The sequence below is a fragment of the Emys orbicularis genome, chromosome 9 (assembly GCF_028017835.1).
Source record: "Emys orbicularis isolate rEmyOrb1 chromosome 9, rEmyOrb1.hap1, whole genome shotgun sequence".
Classification (NCBI taxonomy): domain Eukaryota; kingdom Metazoa; phylum Chordata; order Testudines; family Emydidae; genus Emys; species Emys orbicularis.
In genome coordinates this window covers 52,965,162-52,988,127 of record NC_088691.1, presented here as the reverse complement: position 1 = coordinate 52,988,127, position 22,966 = coordinate 52,965,162, and positions in this window count along the sequence as shown.

Genomic DNA, 22,966 nt, shown 5'->3' with positions numbered 1-22,966 from the left:
GACTCACTTCCTCTGAGAGGCCTAGAAAAATCTTCTGAGTTCTCATACCTTCCAGTCTGGTACATATACATCTTTCTATTAGTTGTTAGGCAAGTACACCTTTTGTAGAATTATGTGCTGTTCAATAAGATAGCAGGAAGGAAGCTATTTTCTGATTTAAAGATAGCTTATCTCCCTTAACAGTTGTCAAGGTAGTTTTAAAAGACTTAACAATACGTTAGGCTTTTCCCATTAGAGCTCTGATGACAAGGAACTGATAAAACGTGTCAGTATTACTAACCTAAAAATGTTGTGGAGTTCTCAAGATGTAAACTGAAGCCCTTCATAAATTCTCCTGGTAACCCATGGCTCCCTGCGATGGGATGATCTTCCCCCTTCAGGACAGTGGTGCTTAGGGGGTCAACCAACCCCCTCAGTCAAGTGGCGTGGCTCCTTAAGATTTTGGGAAGTCTGATATACAAAGACCAAGGAGATATTGGCAGAGAGAAAATGGTCCCAGGAGACAGATTTTTTTTCATAGTGTTTGACATTAGATTAGTGATGATCTAAGCTTCACACTTACCTGTGCATAATTATATTAGCTGGTATTAAGGAAATTAACATGCAAACAATAGGGTGCTATCTAAACTAGTCAGGATGAGAAACAACTGCTCTCATGCATAAGGAGAAGAATCGGCAGTAAGTGTTACTACTTTATCAGTATCCCAAGTATCTGTAGGCCATAGACCTGAAGAAGAACTCCGTGTAGCTCAAAATCTTTCTCTTTCACCAGCAGAAGTTGGTCCAATAAAAGATATTACCTCACCTACCTTATCTTGATAATATACTAAGACAGAAGTGCATACTAACCTGCTTTCATTGTCTTCCTTAGTGCTTGGGAGGTTGCATTTGTAGCATTCTTTGATAATGGCCTATTCAAGAACCTCACTAGCGTAGGTATATTGGACTAGAGTTTCCAGTAGCCGTGTGTATCACAGAATCATAGCAATGTAGGGCTGAAAGGGATTTCAAGAGATCATCAAGTCCAACCCCCAGTGCAGTGGAAGGACCAAGTAAACCTAGACTATCCCTGGCAGGTGTTTGTCCAACCTCTTCTTCAAAACCACCAGTGATGGGGATTCCACAACGTACCTTGGAAGCCTGTTCCAGAGCTTAACTACCCTGAGAGTTAGAAAGTTTTTACTAATATCTAACCTACATCTCCTTCACTGCTGATTAATATCATTACTTCTTGTCCTATCTTCAGGGGAGATGGAGAACAGTTGATCACCATCCTCTTTATAGCAGCCCTTAACATATTTGAATACTGTTATCAGGTCCCCTCTCAGTCTTCTCTTCTCAAGACTAAACATGCCCATTTTTAAGATCTTTCCTCATCAGTCAGGTTTTCTAAAACTTTTATCATTTTTTGTTGCTCTCCTCTGAACTCTCTCCAATTTGTCCATGTCTTTCTTAAAGTGCAGTACCCAGAATTGAACACAGTATTCCAGCTGAGGCCTCACCAATGCAGAGTAGAGAGGGATGATTACCTTCAGTGTCTTACATATGACTCTGCTGGTAATACACTCCAGGATTATATTAACCTTTTTTGCAACTGCATCCCATTGTTGACTCATATTTAATTTATGATCCACTGTAACCACCTGATCTTTTTCAGCAGAACTACTACCTAGCCAGTTATTCCCCATTTTGAAGTTGTGAATTTGATTTTTCCTCCCTACATGTAGTACTTTGCACTCAACTTGACTGAATTTCATCTTGTTGAATTCAGATCAATTCTCTAATTTGGCAAGGTCATTGTGAATACTAATCCTGTCCTCCAAAGTGCTGGCAAGCCCTCTCAGTTTGGTGTCATCCACAAATTTTATAAGCCTACTCTCCACTCCATTATCCAAATTATTAATGCAAATATTGAACAGTACCAGATCCAGGACTGACCCTATGGGACCCCACTAGATACGCCCTCCCAGTTTGATAGCAAACCACTGATAACTATTCTTTGAGTACCATCTTTCAACCAGTTGGAGTAATTTCATTGAGACGGCATGTCCCTAGTTTGCTTATGAGAATGTCATTAGTGGCTCACATGAAGGAATTCTCTTCCATGGGCTGATGTAAAGGTCAGGGAGAAGGGGAAACGCAGTGGGGCTGCAAGGGAAATAGAAAGACTTTACACTGTAAATCCCTTCTATTGCATCCTCCAAATGACAAGTATAAGCATGTTTTCCATCTTCTGGGCTCAACGCTTCACCCTGCTTCCCTCTTAAAACTACAAGAGATGTAAATTTGCATACCCACTAATTCCATTCCTAAACAAATTCTCTTAAGAAAACCCAGGGCAGTTTGAATGGCTCTCCGGTGACAACCAAATAGGGTATTGTGAAGTAGGGGACATGGAAGTTGCAGGCTTTAATACCGCTCTCCCTGTAATCAAGGTCAGGAGAAGCACTCCTGTGAACAGCTTCCTAGGTTTTTTTCCTCACAAAAAATGTGTCTGAAATTATTTGGGTTTTTATTAAAAAAACAAAACATCTTAAAAAGTGTTTGTTTGTTTTTTGGTAACAGGAAACTAAACATTTTTTTGCTTAAAACTATAACTTTGGGATTGTCAGTTGCTGAAAACAGGTTGGTTTTCAAATTTTTTATCAAAACCCAAACATTTCTGATGGCAAATGAAATTGTTTTGGTGAACATCTCCATTCAGTTGAAAATCTATTTGTTACCGGGGGGGAAACGTCACCAAAAATCTTTCCAACCAGTTCTGTTTAGAGGTGGGGAGGTCTGGCAGTCGGACATTTTTTGCAAAAGGCATGTGGTAGACTTTGGGTGTAGGACTCAAAATCTGGTGGTGCTGCAGCACCCACCACACCCCTAGTTCCTGTGCCTCTGGGGAAATTCCCAGCTGCTCCAGCGGCCTCTGGGCAGCTTTCACAGGCAGCCATTTATCCAAGCACCCTTGAGGCTGCAGTAATATATGACAGGGGCCAAACTAGGCCCAGCAACCCCAGGGATTAGGGGAGCACAAAGTGGTGTAACGCCACCTTTCCTCACCGCCTCAGTCTTGCACTGAGCCAAAGATCAGAGTCCAGGACTTGAAGCGCCTGTGGGGTGCATACAGGTATTGCTGGCCCATATTGAATACATATTACACCTTTGGTTAAAGTAACATTAAGGCTGCCAAGACAATCATATATTAGAAAATGCTACAATTAAGAATACTTGTGCATCCTTAATTTGGCATTATGATACAGTCTTTAATGACATGATCACCTAGTATTTTTTCCACAAAAACCTTATTGTCATTCAGTGTCCAGGATGGATGGACCGTGATAACTCAATGCACTGCTGTGATGGGGTGTCTACCACACAGGTGGTGAAAGGGTTAATGTGAGCCTGGGAGGCCAAGTAACCCATCTGGTTGCAGCTGGCGGCTTGGCCAGGCCTCCTTAAAGATGAAGCCCAGCTGGGGAGGAGCTGAGTGATGCTAGGAAGAAAGGAAGTCTGGAGTAGAAGGGGTCTGGAGTGAGACAGGGAAGGAACTCTGCAGTTACTGTTTTGGTGTTAAAGAGGGGACAGACCAACAGGTCATGGAGGAAGCCCAGGGGAGAGTTGGCCCTCGGATCCTTGACTGAGTAGAGAAGCCTGGCAGGAGGCCAGGAGAGACACAGCGCAACCTTTGGGGTGCAGCAAGCTCTGGTAGTGAACCCTAATAGAAGGGCAGGATCTGGACTTTCATGAGAGAGCTCTGGGGAGGTGTTTAACGGAGGAACAGAACAGGGGAGACTTATGAAGGATGCCAGGTCAGGACCGGGGAGGGCAGAAGTTGGTTTAAGTTCATACTTTTGGTTGGGGATTTGTTGGGAGATTCCTGGAGAGAGCCCTGTGTGTCCCGGCCCTGGAGGAGGGTGGACCTAGAGAGACTTAGCTTTACTCTTGTGAGTAGAACCATAGACTTCAGTGTAACTTGATGCACATGAGCTTGGTTCACTGAGTAAAGCTAAGCATGTGCAGGATTGAAGTGTAAGAGACACCCTCTGCAGCATGTTCTTTGGGGCGGCAGGGGCTGTCTTTTTGTTCTGTGTTTGTACCGCGCCTAGCGCAATGGGGTGCTGGTCCATGACTGGGCATAAGGTCACGCCCCTGTGATTTCAGGAGTCAGTCAGAATAGCTCAAATCTCAAATATTAGCAATGAACAAACTAGAGACCAGAAATTATTTGCTGCAATTAAGGGCCAATAAAAAAAGGCACTTCAGAAAATCAAGATTTATCTATTTGTGGATAGAAAAAGAGGTGCAATTGATCAAATCAGTTACTCCTGGCTAGATTTTCGTCCAGCTTCGTTAGAGATGGAAAATATGTGGTGACTGTGAGATGTGCAGAAGCAGCATTTGTGACGGAGAGGACACTCCTTTGCTGCTGATGCCAGGTTTTAGTGATCTTAAAGGGATTGATAAAGACACAGCCCCAAGTGAATGACAGAAAGTTACGACTGAGGAGTCCAACTGTGGTCGTCTTTATGTGGCATTTGAGACACTATGGGCCATTTTCTCAATTTCCCTCTATAGCCCCTGTTTTGTTTGGAAGGTTGTCGACATACGTCAATGGAGATGGATGGGTTTGGCTGACATCCTGTCAAATCAATGATTACTCATAGAAATCTCTTTTATTAGTTTATTGTAGGAAGTTTTATGTCATCTATCCCTGCCACAGCTTGGCTAGCCGGATTCAGGGATGGGTGCCAGGAAGAGTTCTCACTGGTTTTATTGCGCAAGTTGCTTTCTAGGCAGAGCATTGTCTCTGTTTTACCCTTTGGGAAGATTTTGGCTCTTTTGTTCTGGTAGTAAACCCCATCAGACTAGATGGTCAGACTCATCTCTTCTGGCCTTCTAATCTAAGGGCTAATTAGACTTTTCATTCCCAGAGACAAAGTGGGTGAAGGAATATATTTTATTGAACCTGCATCTGTGGGTGAAAGAGACAAGACTTTGATTCCCAGGCTTTTATAGAAATCAGAAGGAGATAGGGACTGTTTTGAATGTGTGGGATCAGGATTACGTGATGAGAAGGATGGCGACTGATGGGTTAATGGTAGCATCAGTTAACACATATTTATGGACCTTCCCCCCACCATACACCATCACCTGGTACTGTGGGGAGGACCTAGTTTGGTTCACTTTCACTTTCCCTGATCAGATAAGATGGGAAGCCCACCAGCTGAAATGGGCTAGTACCAGCTCCCAATGGAAGGAGTTACTTTGCTCATGCAGACGTACTTCGGTTGGTGTGTTTTGCCAGTACATGCTGGGAGGATGAAAGATGCCAGGTGGAACAGGGATCTGTCCAGAGAACAAGTGCAGCTGAGGAATCTGCAGAGCAAGCTCCCCAGCACAGATGTATGTGGCTGTAGGCTGGGCACCACATTATGAAGGCTGCACTCCGCTCTGAACGGCAGCCCTTTCCCTCAGCCAGCCTGCAAAGCTGACTGCCTTTGCCTCACAGCAGCCCCAGGAGCGCAGCATCTTCCCAGCCAGGCTGGCTGGCCTATAAAAATGGGCAACATCGTCTCACTGGGCGTCAAGGAGGGCAGCTGGAGCGTAGCCTCTTTGGGTATGTCTAGATAGGGGCAAAAGGTGGCTTTGTTTGTGTGTTTGAATATCTTTGCTAACACGTTAACTAATAGGGCAAGAAACAAGAATTCCGTTTTGTGAAAATGCTGATTCTGGTATCGGTAAGTTGTATTTTAAAATGTATTATCTTGTCAAGGTGGACTCTAGGCCAAGCTCGGGTTGTGTTCTAAAATTAGTAAAATGATATAAGGGATTATACGGCAGTGGGGAAGTGGATGTGTCTCTTGACTGATTATTTCCCTCTTCAGAACTCTGCGCAAGATTGTTTATAGATTTAGATTTTTTATTGGCTGCAGATTTTTTTTATAGAAAAAGCATAAATTGTTTGGAAGGGTAGGGGGTGTTAACGGGACTCCACTAAAACTCACTTTCAGCCTTTAACTATATAATTGTTTATAAGTAGACTATTAAATCTTGGGGAAATGAGTCTTGTATGGCCCTCTTCATCTTAGCACTGCACAGTCGTTAACACATTTATCCTCACAACCCCCTGCAGTGTAGGACAGTGCTATTAACCCCACTGTACACATGGGGAACTGAGGCACAGGGAGACTTACTCACTCAGGGTAGCTAGAGCTAGGTCCAACATAGTTGTACAACTTTGCTGCGTGTGTGTGTGTGTGTGTGTGTGTGTGTGTCTGTGTGTGTGTGTGTGTGTGTGTGTGTGTGTTGCTGAGTCTGGAGTAGTCTGCCCTGGGCTTAAAGACTTCTGCATGCATGGTCATAGCGAATTTCTTGGTACTCAGGAAACTGTTTGATGCACCCTCACTGTTACAGTCCAGAATTTCATCACACATTGGGTGTGAAATGTACATCGTTCTCTGGGGCGCCAGACTTCCTAAATCTGGACCGGGAGTGGGAGAACGTGCATATACCAAAACAGATATGGATGCATATCATGTGTCACTGTGCTAGTCATGCTTGGGATAATTGAAGGTGTTGGACGTGGGAGGTGTGTCACTCGAGTCTTTAATGCGAAGATAAAATACTTTCTTCCAGCTCGGAGGCAGTGTGGGAGAGGTGCAGATTCCCTGCAAGGAAAGCTTTGCAGACTCCATAGATATCTCGGGGGAATCGTGCATTGAACAGCTAATCTACGCATTAGGGCTTGGATTTATCTCCCACACCTAAATGAGAGCACAGCATATCTCTCCATCAGCAGCTCAACGCTTGCTCCTAACAACATCCCAGTAATAGAAAGTGATTGCCTCTCCCCTGATGGGTTGCTAGAACAGTGCGTGGAAAGAGCAAAGAAAGCAAGGTCCCCTCCTCCATGCTGATGGGAGAATCTTTTTGTGGGCTACAGGAACTAATATTAGAAAGAAAGAGAAATCAATCTGTGCTGCTGATGTATTCTCTCAGCCCCTTTACCCACCCACCCACCCCCAGCAACTGGGGTGCATTAGGTCTGTGCTTTCAGTAGGGAATTAAAATCAAAGTATTGAGAAGGCCGGCCATAACTGGCAGGATGGAGCAGAGTGCACAGGAAGTCAGGGAGGATGTAGGCTCCAAAAACTCCTCCAGATGGATGGACAGCATTTCCAAGATCAACGGGGCCCATTAGCATTGACAGCACACACTGCAGCGTAGAATGCAGATGAGTGTTTCGAACAGAAATGATTTAACCTTGAAGGATTTAAAACCAACCAATCTGTAACAATGGAATAATAAAGAAACTCCATCCGAGAGCCCCTGTAACCTGAGGTCCACTCTAATGGTTAGGATGTCTCTGATACGCTATTTTCATGAGTGACTGTAACTACATTATGTATGAGTGTACGGGCACAGGTGAATAAACCAGGGATTCTTCAAGGGAGTGTGTTCGACTGTACAGGACTAGACTATGCTCTGGTTTTTTGAAGGACCGTTGCTGCTGAACCAAAGTGTGTGTGCATGCATGCACATGTCCATATCTGTGCATGTTGACATGTGTGTGCATATATGCCCCGAAGAGCATAGTGGATGTTGGTGACATCTGCAAATCCAATGAGGGGTGTGGAAAGAACAGTAGACCAGATCTCACAAGTGTGTCAGATTATGCAAAACATCCCATGTTGGTGAATCAGGCTACCTGTTCTGAGGCACCACTGAGCTGAGTAAGATGGAGGGTTTCAGTAAATACCCTGAATTTTGGGGAAAGTCGAGTCGAGAGTTGTACATACGTGGGTTCAAATCTCACCCCTGCTGTTTGCGTTTCCATGCACTTCATATCTGTTATTACTGACCAAGTCCTCTATCTCTTCCCCATAAGGTAACCTAATATTATATACCATCCACCCTCTTCTTACAAATACCTTAACAGAGAGGTTATATAAGGTCAGTTCAGGCAGATCTGGAAGAACTATGGGCAGACCCATTACTTACCCATTTAGCCACGCTGCCTAGACATTTTTTTCCAGGGCTTAAGTACCCTGACAGTTAGGAAATTTTTCCTAATGTCCAACCTAGACTAAAAATGACTCTAGTAGTTCTAACTGCACAAATGGTGATGGGGATCTGAGGGTCCACCCTGCTGATGGGGCAAATGTGATACAACTTGTCTTTCCAGGGTTTTTTAACTCTCTTTTCTTTAATTCACGCAGAGAGAAAACTGCCTTTAAAAACAGGTTTTATACTGAAAAATTAGAATCTGCCAGTTACGGTGCAACACACTACAAATGGAGGTGTTCCACATTTTGCTCATTTGTCACACATTTCCACTGCTGGTGCCACACACTGTTGGGTGTGAGGGTTGAAAGGTATGGATGAGACGCAAAGTGCTGGCTGGTGAGGGGACATAGTGCCCTGATAAGTAGCTGTGGTCATCTGCCACAAACTCTGTTGGGTTGGTCATGTTCTTTGAATGCCAGAAAGTAGACTCTCGAAGCAAATCATATTCTCACAACTGAGCCATGGCCAACAGACAAGGAGCAGGGAAAAAAAGTGCTTCAAAGACACCCTCAAAGCCCACATGAAGAAGTGCAATATTGACATAAACTCATGGGAAACCCATGCCCTAGATCGACCAAAATGGAAAAGGACTTTGTGGCAAGGATGCCAGTATTTTGAGATCCAATGGAGACAACAGGAAATGGAGAAATGGGAAAGGAGTAAAGAATGTTCCACAGACCAATTCAACAATTCAGATCCGCCCCTTCTATTGGGAAATGTCTGCCCCAACTGTGATAAGGTGTGTGGATCCCAGATAGGTTTCATTAGGTACCTGCAGATCCACCAGTGATAATCGGCTATCATTTTATTGGAAGACCATCACTCTCAAACTCCGAGGGATCGCTGATGACACAGACTGTTAACTTTCTGAGTCAGGCCTCCTTTATTCTTCTGCTATAATTCAAAATTGCTCTTGATTTGCAGCCCCCCCTTCACTATGTTGTTTTCAGTGGCAGCTGCACATAACATCCTCTTTATTGGTTACATTTAAGAACCAGTTATTACTTTGTCAGAGTTGCAGGGCTGCACCTCTGCTTCTTTTCTGCTCTCTCTGAGTGCACTCCCTCAGGCATCCAGCCACTTGCCTGTATTTCTCTTGGAATGGAACCTTGCCACTCTTCCACATTCATATATGGACCTGGGTGAACGTCCCCATGTACCAAGCGCTTATCGTTGGCTTCCGGGCACCAGTGCTAGTGACCAACAGTTTCTTTAGGAGTTGTGACAAAGCACCAGAGAAAAGGGGATTTAAACAAACAAAAACAACCCTACAGCCTCCTATTGAGTCTTAGCTAATCTTACACTTCATGACAAGCTATGGATTTTTGTTTTGAATTTTACTTACTTTTATTTAAAAGAAAGGTTAAAAAAAACCTTCAAAAATGAAACAAAGCATTGAACTGATTTTTTTTTTTTTTACTTTTTTGTTTTGCGGAAAAAGTAAATAAAATGTAATTTTGGGTCAACGTGAAACATTTTTTTGCTTTTGTTCAGCCACTGAACCGAAAAATCAGTTGTTTGCACAGCTCTACTGTTAGGTGACTATTAGGAAATGCCACGGTTGGACAGACCACCCCCAGGGTGAAATATTCCCCCCCGTTTATAGTACAGACAGAAACATCTCAGTAGTGCCTGACCCAGATACACTAGTAGTAATTTCTGGAGAACACTGATACATTTGTCATGTGGCCTCCCACTCCCATATTTAAAGACAATGAAGGCAAATATTTACCCACTACTCCCTTCCGAGCCAGCATTTTCCTTTTCGCCTCCTCATCCCATCAGTTTAAATGATCAAGCAAATGCTGCATGAATCGCCATGTATAAAAACCACAAAAGTGCCATTTTGAGTCTATCAGAAATGTTTCAAAGTCAAAGGCTGCCCTTGATATAAAGCCACAAGGGAAAGCATATTCAAATTTATATTTAACAGAAGCCACAGCTTTTAAACAAAGCTATTCTGTATACGGGGCCAGATTCTTAGCAGGGGCAAATCAGCGTAACTTCATCAATTTCAGTGGAGATTGTCTATGTGGCTTTGTTGCCAATTTACAGCAACTGGGGATCTGGCTCCATAATGTTTTCATAAGAGGTGCAGGTTCAATTTGAACATAATAGCAAAATTGAGCTGTCAGGGACACTTTTGAAATTCACCATTGATGTTTGGCAGCTCTCTGGGTGCACGCAGAGATGCGAACCTTGTGACACGTCTCTTCGTATCACAAACACACGTCCCCATGTCCTTTGCACATCAGCACTTCCGAAACAAATGGGCAGGGACTGCCCAATAGCCGGCCCCATATTAGGAGCTACACTTAAACATGTGACTTTGGGGGTGGGTGGGAAATCAGTCATTTCTCTTCTGTGTTCTAATGCCCAGATGAAGCGAGCTAGACGGTCTCAGCCCATGTCGGGCTGGAGCTATGATTAAAACATATTTTCCACTTAGGCCCTGTTCCCCCTATTCTCCTAGTCAGCACTGGTTTCCTCCAGATTAAGGCGAAGGAGCAAGAAGAGTTGGTCTGTGGGGGTCATATTGTTTAAGGCACACCAAGCGGCACTGACACCTGATCCAGATTGCTGTTTGGGAACTTCCAGGTTCAGCAGGACAGCATGCCACAGAGAGCATCTCCTTTCTTTCTTCACCCCCTTGCATCCCAATCCTGTCTCCAGAAACCCATAAATCCCCACAGCACTCCTGTGATGGAGCTTCCATGGAAGCAAAGAATGGGGAGCATTACTCTAAACCAGCCATCCACATACTGCTTCCACACTGGCCAGCTGCTGCTGAATGTGTCTCCACTCTGGGGAGATGGAGGGGAAATATTATTGCTCATTTCCTTCCCTGAACTGATACTGCTCTGACCTTCCAGACTTGGAACTGTATTATCTGACACATTTATATTTCTGCTGAATGCCCAGTCTTGTAATGAAAAATCGGAAAGGCTAGTCCACAGACAGAGAAAATATTTGCAAACCAAAATGTCACATGTCACCATCACATCAGACAGCATAAAGCTCTTGTGCTGGACACCCTATCAGCGTATGTCTGCTGTCACCCAGAGGTTATATTCCAGAGCAAAGCATTAGCGTTAGCAACCTTTAATGTCAGACATGCCGCTGAAGTGACAGGCCCATCCTTCATTTTTGGGATGCACCCGAAGCCGTGTCACTGCTTGCTTGTAGCATGCCAGATTTCCCAATCCGGCGTGCAACACACCTTTCTTTAAAGGCATTCATGTAACATGGCATAATCCTGCATACCCTCTCTTACGTTTTTGGATAGGCAATCTATATTCTGTTCTCATAGTGTGAACATAGGAAATTTCAAAACAATGATCCCACAAGATTTTGCATGTAAATGTTGGGAGTCTGTTCATACTAAATAGTGGGTCATATCCACTGAGTCTTCAGAATGTTGATTTGAAACAAATGCACAGGGACAGTTTTTCTTTGAAACTCTATGAAAAAAATACCAAGCTGAGAGGGAGCATGGTCTAGTGCAGGGATCGGCAACCTTTGGCACGCGGCGCATCAGGGAAATCTGCTGACGGGCTGGGACGGTTTGTTTACCTGCAGCGTCCGCAGGTTCGACTGATCGCAGCTCCCACTGGCCGCGGTTCACCATTCCAGGCCAACGGGGGCTGCGGGAAGCGGCAGCCAGCAAATCCCTCGGCCCGTGCCGCTTCCCGCAGCCCCCATTGGCTTGGAACAGCGAACCGCAGCCATTGGGAGCTGCAATTGGCTGAACCTGCAGACGCTGCTGGTAAACAAACCATCCCGGCCCACCAGCGGAGTTCCCTGATGGGCCGCGTGCTAAAGGTTGCTGAACCCTGGTCTAGTGGTTTGGATACTAGATAAGGAAAAAAGAGAACTTGGTTCTCTTCCTGCTCAGCTATTGACTGGCTGTGTAACGTTAGGCAAATCACTTCATCTCTTTGTTTCCCTTCCCACTGTTTGTCTCTCTTGCCTATTTAGACAGTAAGCTCTTTGGGTCAGGGATTCTCTCTCATTATGTATATGTACAGCACGTCAGTTGATGCCTCTTGTATTACAGTAATATGAATACTTAGTATTAATAGTGGGATGGGGCAAAGCTCTTGTAGAGCCAGGAGTGAGGAAAAGAGAGCTGGATGGCTTGTCAATCACCCAAAGAGACAGAGGCAGGACTTCCCTTCCTCACAAAGGCCCTCTGGGAGTCAGAGTTGCAGAGTCACATGGAGGAATGTGAGGTTGCTGGAGTTGTATTATGGAAGATATTACTTGCTGGATATTTTCTCTTTTTTTTTAATTTAAAATCTTGGTATTATTTTTTTAAATCCTTTGAAACCCTCTTGCTGCTTTATGGGACACCCTGGCTGCTGGGCCCTGCCGCAAATAGTAGGAACTGGGTTTATATGTTAAAACATGTTGGGCATGTACATTTCTCCAAAGTGCATCCAAACCCTCCTGGAGGTTTGTGGGTGCATATGTTTGTCTTGGGATCACAAATTGATTTCTACAACACCTGTTGGCAGATCCATTCCTGAGTGGTTCCCCATCAGCAAAAGCTGCAGAGGTTATGTTATTTGGAGTCAGCTCTGGAATAATTTGAGGCCCTACAATGGACATAACATGTGAAGTTCTTTTAAGTGTATTGAAGCTCCCTGAGTTGTGAGTTGTACTGGAGACATTCTGTTTTTGACCAAGTTGAAATCTCTCTGCAGTCTGAAGCCTGGAAGTTGTGTGGGTCTGGAATATTCAGGATCCTGGGTGTATGCAGGGAGACACTAATGTGTGTATCAGCTGCTCAGTGATTCTGAGGGAAGCAGGTGTCATCTGACAATTGGGTGGCACTTTGCAACTCTCCTTCCCTGCTCTCTTGTCACTCCTTAGGTCTCACAAGAATTTCTCTGTTTTAGCTGGTCCCTGTATGAACCCAATACCTGCAATGGGCTCTCAGTCTATGTCCCGCTGGCCCACAGGTCAGAATGGTGTATCCAGAACCAGGCTTTAGAGCAAGGGGCACCATGTTCACTTCACTGTCATTGTAAGTGAATATGGCATCATCAGCATTGTGGTTTCTGTCTCCAATAGCCTGTGCCAAGCATAGGGTAGGTGAGTGTGACCCAGCTGCTGGTCTTTGTACTGCTGTTTCTCTGTTACACCAGTTGTGGCACAAGGTGTATTTTCAGTGTCTCTTTGTCTCTACTTTGTGTCATGTATTGCTGCATGGCACAATGATCTATGAAGGAAGGCTGAAAGAACTGGGTTTGTTTAGTTTGGAAAAGAGAAGACAGAGGGGACATGATAGAAGTTTTCAGGTATCTAAAAGGGTGTCATAAGGAGGAGAGAGAAAACTTGTTCATCTTAGCCTCTAAGGATAGAACAAGAAGCAATGGGCTTAAACTGCAGCAAGGGAGGTTTAGGTTGGACATTAGGAAAAAGTTCCTAACTGTCGGGGTGGTTAAACACTGGAATAAACTGCCTAGGGAGGTTGTGGAATCTCCATCTCTGGAGATATTTAAGAGTAGGTTAGATAAATGTCTATCAGGGATGGTCTAGACAGTATTTGGTCCTGCCATGTGGGCAGGGGACTGGACTCGATGACCTCTCAAGGTCCCTTCCAGCCCTAGAATCTATTAATCTATTTTTGGGTGGGGAGGGTGCTGAGTAGCTATTGCTAGCACCAGAATCTGCTCATGTTACAGCTAAGGCTTCAGCTAACCACCTTTTATGCCTGAGGATTTTGGATTGGAAGGACACAGCATTGGCCTGGAACCGTGTAAAGAAGCTTTGAATTTCTGGAAGGCTTTTTATCTTGCCATCTGGACTCTGCCAAGGGATAGGGATGGAAAATGGGAAGGCCTGGCTTTCCAGAGCTGTTCAGAAGGACCAGCTGGGGTGGGGGTTGCGGCGCCGGGGAGGCAGGCAGGCAGTGCGGGGGGCGGGCAGTGCGGGGGGGGTGCGGAGGAGCGGGACGGGCAGTGCGAGGCGGGCTGGGGGTGGAGGAGCTGGCAGGGGTGCAGAGGAGCTGACTGTGGGGGGCGGTGCGGGGAAGGGGCGGAGGAGTTGGCCGGGCAGTGCGGGGGGGGGGTGCGGAGGAGCTGGGGGGGCGGTGCGGGGGGGGCAGAGGAGCTGACTGGGGAGCGGGCGGTGCAGGGGGGGTTGCGGAGGACCTGTTGGGGGGGGGTGGGCAGTGTGTGGGGGGGTGTGGACAAGCTGAGGGAGGCGGGCGGTGCGGGGGGGTGCGGAGGAGCTGACTGGGGGAGGTGGTGCGGGGGGGGGGGCGCGGAGGAGTTGGCCGGGCAGTGCGGGGGTTGCGGAGGAGCTGGGGGTGCGGGCGGTGCGGGGGGAGTGCGCGGAGGAGCTGACTGGGGGTCGGAGGACCTGTTGGGGGGGGCGGAGGACCTGTTGGGGGGGGCGGGCAGTGCGGGGGGTGCGTGTGTCTGACGTGGGCCAGGATCTCGGTTGCGGGGCCGATACCTGCTCCCGTGCGTGGCCCTGACTCACGGGGACATAGGTCCCGACACCGGGACTTCCAGGGCTGGTGAGTCACCCGCACCCGAGCAGCTGCTTCCTTCCCAGCAGTTTCTGTGGCCCTGCGGGGAAGTCCCTCCGGGAGCTCGGCTGGGTCAGGCAGCCTCAAGCCTCCCCGCAAGGCCCTGCATAGTTCGGCCAACAAGAGGCGCAGGCTCCAGCCATTCCCCCACTCTCTGCACTCCCCCAGCGCTGGGCTCCCAGTGCCCCCCGCTGATTGTCCTGGAGTCTCCAGGAATTAAAGATTAATCTTTCATTGAAGATTATGTCATGTAGTGAAGCCCCAGGAATACATCCAATCAAAATTGGCAACATACCCCCTGCTCCCCCAATCTCCCACTATGCCCCCCCATAAGGGAGCCAAGCTCTGGAACAGACTTCCAACCAGGGTCCTGGAATCACCCCCACTGGAGGTTTTTAAGAACAGGCCAAACAGCTGCCAGGAATGTCTCGGGGTCCCTTCCAGCCCCACCTTTCTGGGATTTTATATCAGAAACAATTTGGTTCAGGTGGCCTGAGCCACCTTTCCCCTGCAGCCCCTCTGGGGTACATGGGCACATGGCTGTCAGCCTCAAGACCTCAAAAATCATGACTCAGGCTCCCCAAATCATTCTTTTCAGTCTGTCTTTTGACTCCTTGACTTCCCTGTAGTCCTCTGCCAGTGTGTGCGTGTGAGAATTGCAGGTTGAAAAGACAATCTTTAATGCCCACAAAACACGTCACTCCCTGGCTGCGCATGCGGGACTCCACTTACCCTCACTACTGTGAAACTATAAAAACATTCGCCTTTCTTCTTCTCGTTTTACTAACTATATTGACAGATAAATGACTCTGCAGTTACAATACATAGAATCATAGGACTGGAAGGGACCTCGAGAGGTCATCTAGTCCAGTTCCCTGCACTCAAGGCAGGACTAAGTATTATCTAGACCATCCCTGACAGGTGTTTGTCCAACCTGCTCTTAAAAACCTCCAATGATGGAGATTCCACAACCTCCCTGGGCAATTTATTCCAGTGCTTAGCCAGCCTGACAGTTAGAAAGTTTTTCCTAGTGTCCAACCTAAACCTCCCTTGCTGCAATTAAAGCCCATTGCTTCTTGTCCTGTCCTCAGAGAACAATTGAACAAGAGAACAATGAGAACAATTTTTCTCCCTCCTCCTTGTAACAACCTTTTATGTACTTGAAAACTGTAAACATGTCCCCCCTCAGTCTTCTCTTCTCCAGACTAACAAACCCAATTTTTTCAATCTTCCCTCATAGGTCATGTTTTCCAGACCTTTAATCATTTTTGTTGTTCTTCTCTGGACTTTCTCCAATTTCTCCACATCTTTCCTGAAATGTGGCACCCAGAACTGGACACAATACTCTAGTTGAGGCCTAATCAGTGCGGAGTAGAGCGGAAGAATTACTTCTCGTGTCTTGCTTACAACACTCCTGCTAATACATCTCAGAATGATGTTTGCTTTTTCTGCAACGGTGTTACACTGTTGACTCATATTTAGTTTGTGATCCACTATGACCCCCAGATCCCTTTCTGCAGTACTCCTTCCTAGGCAGTCATTTCCCATTTTGTATGTGTGCAACTGATTGTTCCTTCCTAAGTGGAGTACTTTGCATTTGTCCTTATTGAATTTCAGACCATTTCTCCAGTTTGTCCAGATCATTTTGAATTTTAATCTTGTCTTCCAAAGTGCTGTCAACTCTCCCAGCTTAGTATCATCTGCAAATTTTATAAATGTGCTCTCTGTGCCATCATCTAAATAAATGATGAAGATATTGAACAGAACCGGACCCAGAACTGATCCCTGCGGGACCCCACTCGTTATGCCCTTCCAACTTGACTGTGAACCACTGATAACTACTCTCTGGGAACGGTTTTCCAACCAGTTGTTCACCTACCTTATAGTAGCTCCATCTAGGTTGTATTTCCCTTGTTTTTTTTTAATGAGGTCATCTGAGACAGTATCATGATTTAGTTTTTTATAAAAATCCCATTTCAATTGTCCAAATAGCTACAAATAATTATTTTTTATTTTATTTCTTCTTTCCTCCTGCTGCTCCAGGGCTTCTTTTCTGCCCAGATCCCAACAGCACCAATTCCTCAACTTCTCCCCCACCCCCTGCTGCCCTGACCCTCTCTCTGCTAACCTGCTCTACACGTGAAGGCTCAGTGGCCGGGCAGATCTGGGTCCTCAGAGCTCTGCCTGCATGCCTACCCTCAAAATCGCAGGAACAGAGGAGCTTCTCCTATCCTGACAGGCACCAAAATCCTGTGGATCATGATCCCTTTGCAAGTGTTAGCAATACTGTGGGCATATTGCCCAAGGCAAAGTAACACAGCCCACATACGCGTGCACTATGTGGAGAACTGGAAATACCTCTAGCGCAAAGGGTAACCCAGCCAAGAACCCCCACAGTATGGAACGCTGCAGTGCTGCCTGGTTGGCTTCTTGGAAGCTGGCTGCTGTGGCCCACTCTGGCTTTTCCCGTCAGATTTTGCACAACAGAGCCCTGGGCAGGTGTACTGTCCCAGCTCTTCATGCATGCTAGACAAGGCCTGGGACCCTAGTTCCACAGCATGGGTATGGCAGGCTGGGAACCAGGGTGGATTTGATTTAAATCAATTTGATTTAAATCATGATGTAAATCACTAGTCAGGAAGACTCGATTTAATCATGGATTTCTACATAAAAGTGCATTCTTGTTGGTTGTTACCAACCTGAAGATCCTGCATGTTCAGACATGTTCCTTTCATCATCTTCAACGCAGCTTCCTCCTGAGAAGGAACACTCCTCATGATGTTGTTTCATTCGGGCAACCAGGCCTTGCATTTCTTTGTTGCACTGTTTGCATTTTGCACGCATGCCTGTCTTACCCATGGGTAGAGGAACTTCAGTAAAATATTCCCAAACTGGGTCTCTTTTACAGCCTGCTGCCATTATAGGTTTTCCCTTCTAGTGAGAGAATGGTATGGTGGATCTCAAATCAATGAAGGTTACACTCAGAAAGACCTCAAGACTTCTGGAATATGCTGTTCAAACAGTTTCACTTTTGTTTCTACTGCCTGTCCCTCCCTTCTCACATTTATCTCCAGACTTCTTCTCCTTGTCCAGATCTATTCCGCCCCCAACAATCTTCTGTTCATTGAACTTTTTGAAACTTTGCACTTTTAGAGAGAAGTAAGGGATTGACTCTGTGTACATAAATTTGCAGAGGGACAATAGGTTGAGGTCTGTTATTTCTCACCTCTATATATTATTTATTTATTTTAAAACATTTTTGCTGTTAACAAGCATGTTATCTCTGGAGACATAAATCCACAGTTTGAGAACTGCAAAACTAAGCATCTCTGATGGCATCTTCTAGACTGAGCACTGAATCCCATTGGGTAGATAGAAAGATTAACCTAAATAATCTATACAGAAGCCCCTGGAACCCCATAAGATTGGGTCCCTAATCCATGGACTATTGGAACTCATTTACAAAACTTTTCTTAAACATTACAGGAATATATTGTCTCATACTATAGAATTAGAATTTATAATCCCTATTCCATGATGAGATATCTTTGAGCTATAATGTATCTTAATTAAAACTATCTTTAGATAGGTTTTTTCCTCAAAAAGCATTTTATCCAAAAAAATCTGATTTAAAAAAAAATCATTGATTTTTATCCACCCTGCTGGGAACATTTCAAATGGAGATTGCTCTTGACTCTGCAGCAAAGCAAGGCAGTCAGGTTACTGCCTTCCACAGCAAACTCCTCTGATTGTGCCTGTCCCTGCATTCCTGCATGCCACAAAACTGTGCAGTGACAATGCCAGGAAACATGCATCCATGGAGTCAGATCTGCTCCCAGATAGAGCATTAATAGTTGTTTATTGTGGTAGAACCCAAAGGTATAACCAGGACATTGCCCAGGTGATGCACAAACATATTTGAAGAGACAGTCCCTGCCCTGGAGAGCTAATAACCCAAGACTAGATAACATCAGAGAGATGCCCACTGGACCATCTAACAGGAGATCAGACCGGATGATCTAGTGCAGGGGTGGGCAAACTACGGCCTGCGGGCCAGATCCAGTCCATCAGGGCTTTGGATCCAGCCCGCGGGATTGCCACCCCAGGGGCGCCGCGGGCCCCGTGCTGCTCCCGGAAGCGGCCAGCACCATGTCCCTGTGGCCCCTGGGGGGGGGGGGCGGGGCAGAGGGCTCTGCAAGCTGTCCTTGCCGCCCTCCCAGCAGCTCCCATTGGCCGGGAACGGGGAACCACGGCCAATGGGAACTTCGGGGGAGGTACTTGCAGGTGAGGGCAGCGCGCGGAGCCCTCTGCCCCCTCCCCCAGGGCCCTGCATGCAATTTCCCCACCCAGATGTGGCCCTCGGGCCAAAAAGTTTGCCCACCCCTGATCTAGTGGTTCCTTCTGGCCTTAAACTCTATGGCTGTATGACTCCTTTTTGGACAGGAGCTCTTAGATGGTAAAGATTCTTAGAGACACCATTGATTAGTTAAGACTAGATTAGACTGCGTCTGTGTTGGTACAGCACCCAGCATCATGGGGTTTGATCCTGATGGGTCCAAGGCAACAATGCCATAAGGCAAAGAGGGTGTGTGTGAGCAAGAGCGAGAGGGATGTGGTGAGAGATGGACAGGCTGAGAGACTTGAAGAAGAGCTCTGGGTAAAATAGACAGTTTGTCTCTCACCATCAGAGTTGGCCCAATAAAAGATATTCCCTCCCCCACCTTGTCAGACCCAGAGAGAGTCACTCTACCTTTGGAATGAAGATGAAGCACACACCCTAGGTTTTTGCAGGCCCTCAACATGTTGGGTGCCTGGTGGATGCTGACTCTGAGCAAATGCAAATCTGCCCCCTTCTGATTTGGTTTCCTTGCCCATAAAATACCTTTTGTAAAGGTGGTTTTCAGGATCCAGGGAGCAGCTGCCCGCGCAGGAGCCAGAAAAGCATGCAGACCCCCCAGCTCAGTGTGCCCTTCTGTTTCCAGATGTGGAGACAGTTACTGTGCCTAGATACTATGGTGATTGGGCAGGGCCGGCTCTAGGCACCAGCCCTCCAAGCATGTGCTTGGGGCGGCACTTTCTAAGAGGCGGCACTCCAGCCCCCCTTTTTTATTTTTATTTTTTATTTTTTTGCTTGGGGCGGCATTGCCGGGAGCCAGCCCTGGCCCAGCCACTTGCCCTGTCAGCGCGAGCTGGGATCCGCGCCCCCTGCCCAGCCCGGCAGCGCCCTGTACAGCCCACTCGGGAAACGCCACGCCGTCCTGGGGAGACTCGACGCGGCAGCAGCAGCAGGACCCCATCTGCCTCCCTGCATCCCGGGCCCCGCTTCCCTTCCCCCCTCCCCACTCCTCACACACTCCGGGAGCCCCTCTCGTGGCCGCTGCAGCCCGGGCTGCGGCGGCGGTGAGAGGGGCTCCCAGAGTGTGTGAAGAGCGTGGAGGGAGAGAAGCGGAGTCCCCTGGAGCCAAGCCCGGGCTGCGGCGGCGGCGAGAGGGGCTCCCAGAGTCAGGGCCGCCCGGGGGCCCCCATGAGTATGTCCAAGGCTCCCCCCGCCTCCGTCTTCCCCCATCCCCCGGCGTCTCAGCTGGTAAGGGGGCGGGGCTGCACGCTGCGACCGAGCGGCGGGAACTCAGGCCCCGCTGGAGACACCAGGCGGCTGCAGCGATGTTTGGGAGAGGGGTAAACAGCATGGTAAGGGGCCGGGGCACCCCCGACCCCATCCCCCACAGCCCTGACCCCCAGCTCCGAGCCCAGCCCCTCTGAGCCGGACACCCCCGACCCCATCCCCCCCACAGCCCAGACCCCCAGCTCCGAGCCCAGCCCCTCTGAGCCGGGCACCCCCCCCCCGACCTCATCCCCCTCACAGCCCTGACCACCAGCTCTGAGCCCAGCCCCTCTGAGCCGGGCACCCCCCCGAGCCCAGCCCCCCTAGCCCTGACCCCCAGCTCCGAGCCCAGCCCCTCTGAGCCGGGCACCCCCCGACCCCATTGTGGAGGAAAAATAGTCTAAGGCCTAAACTTTGGTCAAGTGAACTGTATGTAGGGTCAGGTGAACTGTATGTGTGGCCTGGAGGAAGGAGAAAAGGGGGGGGGGGGGAGAGTAAAAGGAGAAGGGTATACAGAAATCATAAAAGCAGAACTAACTGTAGACATTATAAAAGTAGAATTAACCTTTGTAACAGATTAGATTAATAGATGTCAGGTGACAGAGCAAGAAACCGCAAAGGGGCAGACTGTGAAAAACAGGAAAGCTTGCTAAGCTATATTCCTTTTTGGGGGGAATGTATTCCAAATATGGCAATAATGTTGATAAGAAAGTATGCATTACTTAATTGTGGTTTTATGCTATATAAACTATTTGAAAATCTGTAGTCGGGGGGATTGCCAGTTCACTGGTACCTCCCGTGCATGCATGAAAGTAAAGAGGCCTCAGGCGATTCTGATCTAAACACAACGCGTGGTTGTTTTTACACAACAATCTTGGTGCCAGTGACTCGGATCCACAGACTGTCCACCGGACCAGGAGACCTCGGACCATTCCCCTCTGAACCCAGCCGGCATTTGATAGGTGAGAGACCTTTTAAATCTCTATTTGGGTTATCGGTGGAGGACTGCCCGTAGGCCCTGGGTTGGGTGAGTAGCAAGCTGGATACGGACCTTTGCTGCCAGACTCGCCTGACAACCTTTTTGCTTTCCCCGGGAGGAGCCACGGGTAAGTGGCGGGGAGTCAGGGTTCCCACAAGGATAGGCCTCAGTTGTAGGCCTTACCTCAGCGTTTGTGTGCAAGTGTGAATGACTAAAACGAGTGAGGGTCATAGGAAGACGCCCAGAGCTTTCTGCGAGGCCTTGAGGCTTACGACCAGGAATGTCTCTAAAGCAAGCCCTATGACCCATGTGAGTGGCCTGATAGTGTTCAGGGGAGCTGAGGATCGTGGGAAAAAGGGATTGTGGGTCCAGGTCATGCGATCGGAAACTTAGGAATTGTGAGATTGGATCTCACAGTCGGTAACCTAGGGATAGCTGACCAAAGCCCTACGATCAGGTAGACTCCGGGAAAATGGGGGGCGGTGAGTCCAAAAAACCTGCCGTCCCGCCAAAAGGCACACCAGTGTTTTATATGTATAAGAATTATAGTCCTTTTACTTGTAAGTTTTTAGACAAATGGAATTGATATACCAGGGATGATCCAAATTTACAGTTTCCCATAGAGGGAAGTTTTGATCTTGACAAAATTGTGCACCTTAGAGGCGCACTATTGGTTAACAAAGTGGGGCAGGGTCATTATAATGCATATTTTTATTGGTGTAAGGAAACAGTAAAACGGCGCCATAAATCTCAAGTAGGGAGTCCCAAGGACTCCCAAGAAAAGCTTAAAACGCAACTAAAAAAAGATAAAAAGGAAATTGACTCTTTTCCGTAACCCCGCTGGCCAGCAGATATCGCTCTATTCATCTAGACCCCTTCAGGAGGCAAAGCCCCTTTGGAGTATCCCCTCCACACCTCCTGACGATCTTATAGACCTGTTATTGTCAATTTTTTTCTTTAGTCCTTGTTTATAGGTTAACCTTTTGGGAAAAGACTTGCTGTGTAAATTAAATTGTATAATCTGCTGTACCCCAGATGGTGTGTATCTGGACGTGCCTGGTCCCGCTCACAATGAAGTCCTGGCAGTTTATAGGAGAAGACTGACCCCACCCCTTCCTCGTTGCAACAGGAACTGCTGGTTATGGTCTCTCCCTCCCTGTGGGCTTTGTGAGCCGATCATGCCAACCAGGTTGGGTGCATTGGGTCTGCCCAAGCCGTTAAGATTGGCCTAAACCCAACAAGAACCCTTCCCAAGGTGCAGCAGTACCCTCTATCAAAACAGGCCAAGGAAGAATCCAATCTGTTGTTACCGCCTTAATTTAACAAAAAGTCATTATTCCTGTGGTCAGTAAGTGTGACTCCCCCGTTTTATCATGCTGTTCATGCTGTTGTTCTTTCTTCCTCTCCCGTTGTCCCTAGCCCTGTTATTATTCTTTTTTATAATGCACCAGTGCTGAGGGGTTATTATCGCCTCAAGAAAAGATTGTATTAAGTCCAGACATAAAGAATTAAAGTTATTATTAAATAAGATGCATCTAGATGTAATGTATATATGTAAATAGGTGTATATAAATAAATAAAAGGGGGGTTAGTCATAAGGCCCACCCTCCTTGCTAAATTGGTAGTGAAACAATGCCTGTGCCCATGGAAAGAAATAATGCAGCAAAGAAAAAAGGATCGGGCCCAAACAAGCAGGCAACCGCAGTTTGAGGAAGTTGAAAGAAAGAAAGTGAGAATTTAACTCTGTAGTTACTGAAGGGAATCAAGCAGTGAAACTTGGTAGGAA